This window comes from Stylophora pistillata, chromosome 5 (assembly GCF_964205215.1).
Source record: "Stylophora pistillata chromosome 5, jaStyPist1.2, whole genome shotgun sequence".
NCBI classification, from domain to species: domain Eukaryota; kingdom Metazoa; phylum Cnidaria; class Anthozoa; order Scleractinia; family Pocilloporidae; genus Stylophora; species Stylophora pistillata.
This window is the reverse complement of record NC_142523.1, coordinates 29,209,968-29,221,339: the sequence shown is the minus strand read 5'-3', so window position 1 is coordinate 29,221,339 and position 11,372 is coordinate 29,209,968. Positions and strand designations below refer to the sequence as shown.

General features: G+C 37.5%; 1 protein-coding gene across 1 annotated transcript in view; it reads left to right on the top strand.

Moving 5' to 3' along the window:
• LOC148731310 (hemicentin-1-like) overlaps nt 1-11,372 on the top strand; it is a 311,654-nt gene that overhangs the window by 272,457 nt on the left and 27,825 nt on the right. The gene's annotated exons all lie outside the window — the stretch shown is intronic.

The following is an 11,372-nucleotide window of genomic DNA, read 5'->3' as shown; positions in this document are numbered from 1 at the left end:
TGCAGTGCGCGCCCTTCTTTTGCATACAAGTACATCCTACCTATGGCGACAAAAGTTGAAATCTTCAACACCTAGTAGTCATATGATAAAAAGCTTATTGACTAAGTTTGGTAGGACCGGATGGGATAATATTTGGCTTTCTGCTCGAGGTCATGCTGTCTGCACGAGTAAGACCTCGAGACAAATATTTTTCCCGTCGGACCCTCCCACCCAGTCAATAAGCACATTTTACATACTCTTTACCTTCTTATCCGAATCCATCTTGAAGTTACGCTGTTCACCAATGTAACATTAAATCTCACATGCAAGCTTTGTGCTCACATTATCCGAATAAAAACAACCCGTACTTTAGTTACGCTGTTCACCAATGTATCATTAAGTCTCACATCCACGCTTTGTGCTCACATTATCCGAATAAAAACAACCCGTACTTTAGCTACAACACTTTCATCTTTTAACAAAAGATCGCTTACATCTTACACCTTCTAAATTGTGCTAAATTTTGGTAATAACCTAGTCTATAAACGTTAGATTGAATCAAATCAAATAAATAAAAATAAAATTATGAATGACATTGTCTTGGTTAAGTTATTTTTGCGGTAAAATGATCAAATCAATAATGCATTAGAGGGTTAATAGAAAACTTAGTCTAATGGTTACTTACCGCCTTATTGTTACAGGGTCAGGTAAGTTGATGACAGAAAAAATAAAAAGAGTGGGAAAGACATTAAAAACATAAATCGATAGATTTTAGTGGCTCAAAAATTATAAAAACAAATTTTTATAATGAAACATTTCACAATTCGGATGTATGATTAAACTAATAATTACATGCTGTAATGAGCAGTAACCAGGGGAGAAAGCAAGAAAATAAAGTTAGTTATATCGAGGAAAGAGTAATGCACTAATGATAAGTATGATTTAGTGAGGCTGGATTAATCGCATGGGCTAAGGATTTGTATCTGATGACTGAAAATTTCTTACCTTTATCAAATTATCAGACCGGATGCTTTGAGGATTAATGAGTAATGATCAAAGGCAACATGGGATGATATTTATAGGCAAATGGTTGATACATGTCTTTCCACTTGTTCTTTGCGGGTCAAAGTTGTTTGTCAGAAATCGGTCACACTGTATTAAGGGTTCACTTTACCCAAATTCTATGGCACCTGCATCAAGCGGTCACCCAGTCACTCTTCGCGGGTGATCGTTTACGACAAGCTTGCTTACGGCGGGTTTGGCTGTGTATAGGACGCTGACGGCAATTGCCAGATTTTCACTTTATTTGCTCTTGTTAGGCTATTAACTATGCTAAATGCTAGCATGAGTGGATGATAAATCCAATTTAAAAAAAAAATACTCTGCCGTTTTGGGCTAGTAAAGGAATTATTTGCACATGTGAATGGAATGGAAGCTTTATATTCGTACTCTTACTTCGATTGTCTGTTGTTCACTAGTTTGTTTAAGGGTAACATCTGTAGCAATGCAATCGTAACAAGATAATTCTAATTTGTACTTTTCCCATGGAAAAACTGGAAAAATCAGTTTCTTCCAATAACTGCAGAAATCTTTGCTGAAAGGAGATGGTGAGACATTCTTTATGGTTCGAACTTTTTCTCGGTGAGATGTGTTACTTCCATCAGGTTTGTCAGTGTTTACGCTATCTTATTTCCGATGAAACAGAATAGACGTTAACATTGCTTAAGTCATTTGAAGACAATTTGCTATATCTCATTCCGAGTTACGGACTTGCCTGCATGACTTAGATTTTTGTCACCTTCAATTACTCAATAATTGAATTTCAAGAGGTATTCAATTCAATTTGTATTGGCAAGTTAGCTTAGCTAATTTGAGCCTTAGTCTCCCAGAGGAGGATAGTAATACCAGGATAGTAATATAATTCTAATTAACAATGCCTCATAGGACAGGTTATTTACAGGAAGTCTAACCCAAACCGCGTTGGACAAGCAGTGGGTCTCAGGGACTCCATATAAGAAGGTTTATTGATGTCCTTCCACTATTTAACAATTATTCCACGAGCACGCGTTGGATATGAGAGGATAGAAAGCCAACGAGGCGCGTAGCGCTGAGTTGGCTATAATCATCTCATATCCAACAAACGCGAGTGGAATAACTGTTTTATTAAAAATGTTGAATTAAATTATTAAATTTTATTAAATTTTATTAAAGTTTTAGCTCCCTTTGAATTTTAAGCTGACACGTACGCTTGCCATATTTTGTTTTTGTTTTTTCTTGCGTTTGTTTTTTTTTTTTTTCAGTTTTCATTTTCATCTACTTTTTTTTAAGACAGTAAAGTAAGTTTTTGATTACTCCCACTCTGATATGTCTGATAAACCTTTCAATAATTTCCCTTTTCTGGTCTGCAAGCCTTTGTAATTAATAAACCTTCCAGGGTATCTCAAAACGCTTATTATAAGCTATCAAATATTACAACTGCAAGAACAATTGCGGGAAAATGGTACAAGAAGATAATAATTATAATAATAATAATAATAATAATATATTTTTTAAATTATATAGTAATATCAAATTTTAATAACACTCAAAGCAAATAACCATATACAAGTTAAAAGTGAAAAAGACCTACTAATAGTTCCGATTTCAATTAAAATCCTATTTACAATCTAATCCTTTTCATCATCATCAATATTATTATTGTCGATACTAAAATGAAAATGCGTCTTTATTGTTCAAGAGATAAAGTTACACTAGCTCTAAAATATAATCATAATAGTTTAATAAATTCACAAAAAGGTACAAACAAAAGAAAAAGAGAAAGGATATTTGAAACTTGATAAAATTCGCAAAACTACGTTGGACAGGCGATAGCATTGTCGAGGGAGAAGTCTAAGTCGATGATATCGAGGGTTCTTCTGATGGATCGTGATCCTCTCAGGCATAGCAAAGCTGAACGAATGAGCGCAAATGAAACCTTGGCTCGAATCCATGCATGGTGCCTGCATAGCTCTGATACTAATGATACTAACTCGGCGAAACGTGTATGGTATATTTTACATTCTGTGCCCATTCCACCTGTTGTAATAAATATTAAAGGCGTAAAAGTTCCTTGTTCGACTTCCATGACCCTGTTGGCATACTGACGTTTCTTCTCACTCTCATGCTGCCTGTAGACTTGCTCGGGAGTCTTTTCACGTTAAGATTCTGCATTTGGGTGGCATACCCGAACATTATGATGATGACGTCGACCCCTAACATCCACCCAATGCAGATTGTATGTTCTAAATACTGTTCACTGTAATTTTTTTCTAGAACTTACAAGGAGAATTTGATCAGCAATCAAGAGATTCCTTTTTAGCTCAATTGGTTAGTCAGCGCCGGATTGTGTTTTGCGGGAGGTCAAGGGTTCGAGCCCTGGCCGGACCAATAATCATGGTCTTCAAATAACTGAGGAAAACTTGCTACCTTTCTATAATATCAAGAAATGGATAGATATTCTAGTCTTCTCGGATAAGGATGAATACATATTAAAACTGTAGGCCCCGTCTCCTACAGGGTTTGGGGTAGGAGACGTCAATTTCCCACGCACGAGATTACTGTGTGATGGATATCCTCCCCTGGGTTGGGATGGGTGGGATACCTGCTGAAGATGTGCTGTATGGCCCTTTGCATATCAGATATTTAGATTTAGATGTTCAATTCCTTTATTCTCATTAGCTTCATACAATATTCAGTTGTGATGCTGGAGAAAGAATTTCCATTGTAGATCAGGCTTGACACTTCCACAACAGATCTACACATAATTTTTAAGCTAGTACTGCGAATGGGATATAAGCTCTGGAAGGATGAGCCTTGTGAGCTGATTTCACCATTCATAGAAACATTTTCCCTCTCATTGTCAGCTATTACAAGATGGTCAGAGTGACCAGAACTACAATGTAGCATAGGAGTTGTGGTAAAACAGTGTTTATTTGTATATTGGAAAAAAAACATCATCCAAATCATGTCTGGTCCACTATTGCTATAAATTATTACTAATAATTTATTCATATTTACTCAATATATCCGTTTGTTCCATATTTTTCTAATATTTAACTCTTTGGGCCAATTTCCAATGCAAGCAATAGTGGACCAGATATGATTTGAATGATGTACAGGCAATTTCAGAAAAAAAACAAAAACCCTTTTAGTTCCTTCGGGTGCTGTTATCATTACCAGCAGATGCCATCATGATGCCAGGGCTAAAATCATTCACTCCTTAGATGTAACACCAGTATCTGAAGTTGACAAAGAAATTCAAAATCACCATTAGGATACTTTAACATAAGTATAATTCTGCCAGGGTAAAACTGCCATCATACATCATTATACATTGTTTATATACAACAAGAACTTCGTCATTAATAAAAACACTTCAAGTACATTTTGACTTGGATGTTCTTCTGATATCAACATTTTGGCCATACTTTCTTTCTAAAATTATACCAGACTGGACCATAGACTAAAGCGAGACTTCAGGGTGAAATTTACCACGGTCAGCCTGGCTGAAAACCATAATGCAGATTATACATTGTGGTAAAGAAAGATCGCTACGTCGTTGCTGACTGTGTAGCATTTTGGTAAAGTTCTATACTAACGAGAAAAAAAAAATTCACTGGAAGAATCTCAAAATTGACAACACTGAGAGCCAAAAACTAAAATCTCACTTTCCTCTTGAAGCACCCTCTTATCCCAGACCTGCGCTGTTTGGTGTAAATTAAACCAAATCGACAAAATCACAAATTTATTGTTTATTTATTAAAGAAAAAAAAATTCACAAATTTACACATTAATGGCTTTCCAATCACAATTTCCTGCAGAGTTGACATTTTAGAATACCCTAAATTTTCCCCTCAAAGACCCCAGAGCAAACCAACGATCGATAGGGATGAACTCTATCCTTTAACCACAAGCTGCAGAGGATGCAGAGCATCCAAGCCCAGACTAACTTGTTGGAAGGCAAGCATTTATGCCAACTCTGATGCATGAGTGATCACAACATAATTACTCCTTACAATGTCATTACTGGTTTAAATAATAATATCAGGCAGACATTGAGTGATGAGAATAGAGAATACTATCAATTAAGGAAATATCAGCTGATCCAATACCAAATTCTCTTAACTAATATCAAAAGAATTGTATAGAAAAAGTCAAGAGAATTCCTAAAGAGATCTGAAAGGGGAAGGGTTAGCCAGCTGAGCCTTCCAAATAATATTCATTTTAGTGAATCATAATGCCTCCCTAGGGTAAATTTTCAGTTGGTACCAGTCATTAAAATTTATTCCTTACTAACACTGACCCCATATGTCTCTTTGGGAAGTGGTGTCTACTCTTCCACACTATCTCTTCTTTTCTGAAATTCTTCATCAAGATCCTAACCAGGAGGAATAACTTCTAATTATTTTTATTTCTAAAAAAAGGCCAAGTCATTCTTGTAATGGTTAAATTCAAAAGAAAGTTAAGTCATACGTGGGCCGGTCCTCATTATATGCACTTTGGCTGGAGTGTTTTCTGAACCCTTTAATCCCTAACAGTGATTGGAATATAATTTCTCCTCGCAATATCACCCCTGAATCACACATTAAGGCCAGGAGAATAAAGGAAATGATCACCAACTGGAGAAGCTCTTGATTGTTGTACAAATTCTCCCTGTCAGCACCTTAAGAAATGTATAGAGAACAGTATGGAGAATATACATACTGATGTTAGGGTGTAAAGGGTTAATGCCCACAGGAAAGAATGAGGCCTACAGCAACATGAGCTGGTGAGAGGTTGATCTGCAAGGGCAGGAGGTTTAACACTGATAAGGAAGGCCCAAGGATTTCAACAAAAGCTGGTTACTGGCTTATGGAAAAGTTTAATGAAACACCTGAAGATCTCTCATCATAAATTAGGTACAGACCCCCATTCCCAAAGTTGTCTTAAATCTTCTTGCAGGCAGAGAAATGTGCATCAAAGAACCATCTCTCTGTACCCGCAGCACAAACTACAATTCATATTTTACAACCCTGAATGGGATGTACGCGGTATATAATCATAAACTTTAAGATATTCCAGTAATATTATGATAATTCTACAAACTTAAAGTAATAAAATCAAAGCAATTGAAACAAAAGACAAAGAAAACCACATTAAACATTTTTTACCGGTGACTATGATGTCAAAAATCATCCACAGCTCGCGATGAACTTGTCATTTAAGACGTTTTTTCACTTTGCTTGCAACTGGTGGCTATGTAAGTTAGAATAAAAAAGGTGTTTATACTTTTAGTGAGCATAAGAGATGCCATAGAATAAAATATACTTAATGTAAACCTCGAAAGTTGGCCATGTTTGATGCCGCGTGTCTTGAATTTGGTACTTGCGAGGATATTTGCCGCGATTTCAGCACAACACCACAAAAATGCCCAGCATGTGCTGCGGCTTCCGGATTTACTATTTTCTTCCATCCGACTGGTTGAACTACTCTTGTGGTTAGATAAACCACTGCTAAACCCTACGACTTGGTTCGGGAAACGTCATGGGTAATTCTTTTGTTCTTTTTTATGTATCCATAGCGATTTCCCATGGGCAGTTTCATTGTGGGAATAAAGGTCACACACTAAACACAGACTTCCCGTGGGTAAGGTCTCACTTTCCCGTGGGAAAAAGGCCTAGTGTAACGTAAACGCGGGTTACTTAACAGAGGATTGACCCTTGACATGCAAACGCATTTTAAGAAGACAGGGACCTTCTGATACACGTTGGAGAGCGTTTGGTCAGAGATAATCAAGAAGGATCAAAGTGGCCATCTAAATCTTTGAAAGTCTTCAAAATACGACCTACAGCAAATTTGACCTTCTCGAAAACTGGTCACAAATTAGATACTAAAAAGACGTACAATGCTTGCGTTTTTCCTTGAGAACGATGGAATACGCGACAATTACGTACCAAAGTCTCCGCTTTCACCACCACATTGAAAATAATGCTACCACAATGCAACGTAATCGGAGTGCGCACACCGTCTGAGTGAATACCAAGCAATGCTCCTCGATAAGCTATTCATTTCACCTATACCTTCAGAGGCGGATCCAGGAATTTTTGATTGGGGGGTCCAAACTTTGATTCAGAAAGTCATTATTGGACTCTTTTGAGGCAAACTATTTCTCCCCCACACCCCCTCCCATTACTCGCGGTTGCACGTTATAATTCCTTGCCTGCTTACCGTTTACTTGGATTCATTAAAAAAAATCAGCCAGTTAAAAATTGTTATACAATCCTGTCGATTTAAGAGTTGCAGTCTCAAAGCTGTAAGCGTCAGGTCTGGATCCGCTACTGATCTTTCATCGTTTATGGCAACATTCCTCTACGTGTACCGCGACATTCTGAATTCCCAGTCCGGTACATAATTCCATGTTTAAAAAACCAAGACAGTCCTTTGATTATAGAGGGTATTTCTATCCGATTCTGACGTAATTGTCAGTCATTCATGTAAACACTATATATACCTCTGTCAGTAAACACTTTACCTACGCTTCGTACAGCATTCTACATGTACACAAAGACTAAATTTATATTAATATTTACCCTCTCCTTTGCAAATAATGAATGGTTGAAAACGAGAATTATGTTTTAATTGTGAATTTTACCCTCGCTGAACTTGAGTTTCAAGTGCAATTCTTTTTTCCTAAAAGCAAAAAACTTGACTGGTCACAGTGGGGGTCAGAATTTAAAAGGTCACTCGGCAGTCATTTCATTCAGTCTCTACGTGGCTCAAAGTGTTGCACGGCGCCAATAAGCATTGTTTACATTATTCCTGAGTGCTTTAGTCACTTAGGCCCTGTTTACAAGCAAGGAGGGTAACCCTTGTGCTAGGGTTACCCTAGCAGGCGGGTCAAAGATAGCCCGGGTTTACAAGCAAAATTTCACAGATAGGGTTACCCTACCACCCGAAACAACTTACCTATGCTTGGTAACCGCATGCATTGTTATCAATGTTCAAAGGGTCTGGAAACAAGTAAAAAGCTGTCCCGGGTAGGCGAGTTATCCCCAGCAGAGCGTTTACAAAACAGCTAGGGTTACCCTTGCGCTAGGGTAAACCTAGCGCTCAGCTAGGGTTACCCTAGTGCTAGGGTAACCCTAGCTGGCTTGTAAACACGTCGATGCAAAAAAGAAGAAATGTGGGAGCGTTAGGGTAACCTTCCTGCCAGGGTAACCCTAGCACTAGGGTTACCCTACCTGCTTGTAAACAGGGCTTAAGTAATACCATGAAATAGTTTTTTTTTAATAATAGTACATTCTATTGTTTCATTTAAGAACTTTCTTTACTTCAAACCCTCCCACGCGCTGACGGAAATTTCTCGCCGGCACAACTCATTTTTTATATTATATCTCTGGATACCTTTTCAACGAATCAAGTCTTTCAATGAGATAAACGTAATAAAGGTTTCCAGCGGACGGTATAAAAGGATAAAATATAACGCGTACTAGTTGAGCTTACGCAGATGTCAGTCCAAGAACATGAGCATCTATGGCGTTTTTTTTTTAAATGGAAGCGAGGTTGTCGGTCTTTGTATAAATATAGACACATTTTGACCATGACTAAAAACTTCAGAGAAACATTAAATAGGAGCGAAAAGTTGGATAGAATACCTAACTTCTTGTCAACAGCTTTGTAAAGGTCTCTTTACGGTAACGGACGTGAAAAAGTTTCCCATGGGAAAATCCAGACCGCTTGAAGACCCTTTAAAAATCAAAATTGAAAGGTCACGGTTTGTTCATTTCTGAAGTGGAGCGGAAATTCTGAACTTTGGTCAGGCTAAAATCTCAGCGAGGTACTTTTTAAGAACTTGTTATAAATCTTCCTCCATTAGCTGGGTCGAAATGCAGGCTTATGTGACGAAAGTTTTCTATGATGAGGTACGCTTAGATTTAAGTATTATTATTTTCTTGTATCTTATTTTTGAACAGTTGGCGGATTCCAACTGCGCATGCTCAGGTCATCAACACAGCTCGCATTAGGGGTCACTTGCCATAATAGGATTTCTTTAAACTTTACAGTCAGGCCATAATTAATCTGATGTCCCATAACTTTAACCCGCCTTGGAAAATCTCCATATATGTTTACATTCTAGGTTAAAGAGCATTCAGTCATCGAAAAAATTAGACTTTCCAGTAGATTTGATAAATTTCCGAGGCAAAACTTCCTTAATTGACCCATGTTTTCTGCTCTCTTTTGATTGCTCATCTGGTTAAGGTTACCGTGCACCTTCAGGGGTGTCTCGCGTGCAAGCTATGCAGCGCGTCCGGTTTAAACTGTAGATATCTAAACCCCATATCAAATTAAAGCTTATAGGACTTATATCAGACTATACCAAAAATTTTGAATAAAAAAATGAATTGTCGAATTTTTGACCACTTCTAAATGCGAGCGCCCGAATCACCTTTTAAGAGCTACAAGTCAAAGGGAATTTGTTCGATTGCTCTCAATTGACAGTAGCTAGTTTTACATAGAAACAACAAAAAGAGAGGGAAATTTTATTTTTTTCATATGTTTTTTTTTTATTATTTGTTTTACCAACTTATCTTATACCTCTCATTCATTTTACAAGAACCAGAGACCTTAATCAATTTTTTTTTTTTACAAGAAAAAAAAAGGGACCATTCCTTTCCTTATATAAACCATCAGCAATGGCTAGTCGCGTATCATTTAACGTAACCATTTACGTAATCATTTAACGTAATCATTTAACCGGCCTCACCAACTTATCAATTCAGAAGAAGGTATAGGAAAGAAATTGATTTTTTTTCATCAAAAATGAATAAAAAAAGTTTTCAAACACCATTGCTTTCCTCACAAACCATCATCTCTGGCCATTAGCGCATCTTTTGGCGTACGCATCAGCAGCTTTACCAACAAACCCGATACTTTCTTTTCACGTTATAAACAGAATTGTCCACAAACCATCGATAACTATTTCTTGTACGAATCAGAGCGTAGAGAGAAGATTTCCAAGCTCAGCAACAGAGGCTATGGTCGGCATTCTAATGCAAAAGACCTCAACTGAATCAAACTCGACAAGCTAGAGAAAGCTGAGAAAGAGCAGGCTTGATGTGGAGATTCTCGAGCAAAAGATAACCATCAGTATATATAATATTAATGAATAAATAATGGACTTATATAGCGCCAAATCCGACTGCTCTATGGCGCTTTACAGTACTGAGTTAAAAAGATAATGACTACAATTGATTAAAGACAAAATAATTAAGACAAAACAGTCACATAAAATCAAAAAATATTTGAAAATAAAGCTTTTTTAAAAAGGTAAGTCTTCAGACATTTCTTAAAGGCAGCCAAAGAAAAACCAGGCTGTCTCATATGAATGGGCAGAGCATTCCACAACCGTGGGGCAGCCACTGCGAAAGCTCTGTCACCATAAGACTTTTGAATAGACCTTGGGACAACCAGAAGAGACTGTTTGGATGACCTGAGACTACGAATGGGGATATACGGTGTTAGCAAATCACTAAGATAAGAAGGGGCTAAATTATTCAGAGATTTAAAAACCAACGAAAAGATCTTGAAAACATTGCGATGCTCTACTGGTAACCAATGGAGCTCCGAAAGTAATGGTGAAGTGTGACCAAATTTAGCACAATGCTTAACAAGACGAGCGGCACAGTTCTGTACAGACTGTGGCCTCTGAGTCTGGTATTTTGGTAGCCCGTATAAAAGGGCATTCCCATTGTCTAACCTGCAAGTTATAAAAGCATGTATGAGCGCTATTACTTGTAGACTCCTCTGACAGATAGCTCCTAACTTTGGCTATGCTCCTTAGATGATAGAAAGCTTATTTACATATAGCACCAATATGCTTCTCAAACGTTAGACCATTGTCGAAAACTACACCCAACTTACCAGCTGATGTTGATGAATGTACTACGGAACAACCAATTTTAAGAGAAGATAATACGGGACGTGGCCGATACTGAGAACTAATAACAAGTAGCTCTGATTACATCATACAGCATACGCCCACAGGCCTCACCAACGTATCAAATGACCCCAATTCAAAATATGAACAGACAAGAAATAAATCCACAATTTTTAACAAAACAAAGTGACATTCCTTTCCTTGAAAACCAACAGCAATGGCCAGTTACGTATCATTTAGCGTACGCCCGCCGACCTCACCAACTTGTTCAATACATCTTATTAGATAAATAAATATATTTAGTATATACTAAAACAGTGGATGGCGTTGAAGGTGCGCTCCGATTGGCTAGTCAAACTCCGAATATCCTTTGCTATTTACCTCCGAGCAACTCGGGAAAAAATGGCGTCCCGGTTTGCATCCGTGACAAGCGAAGAAA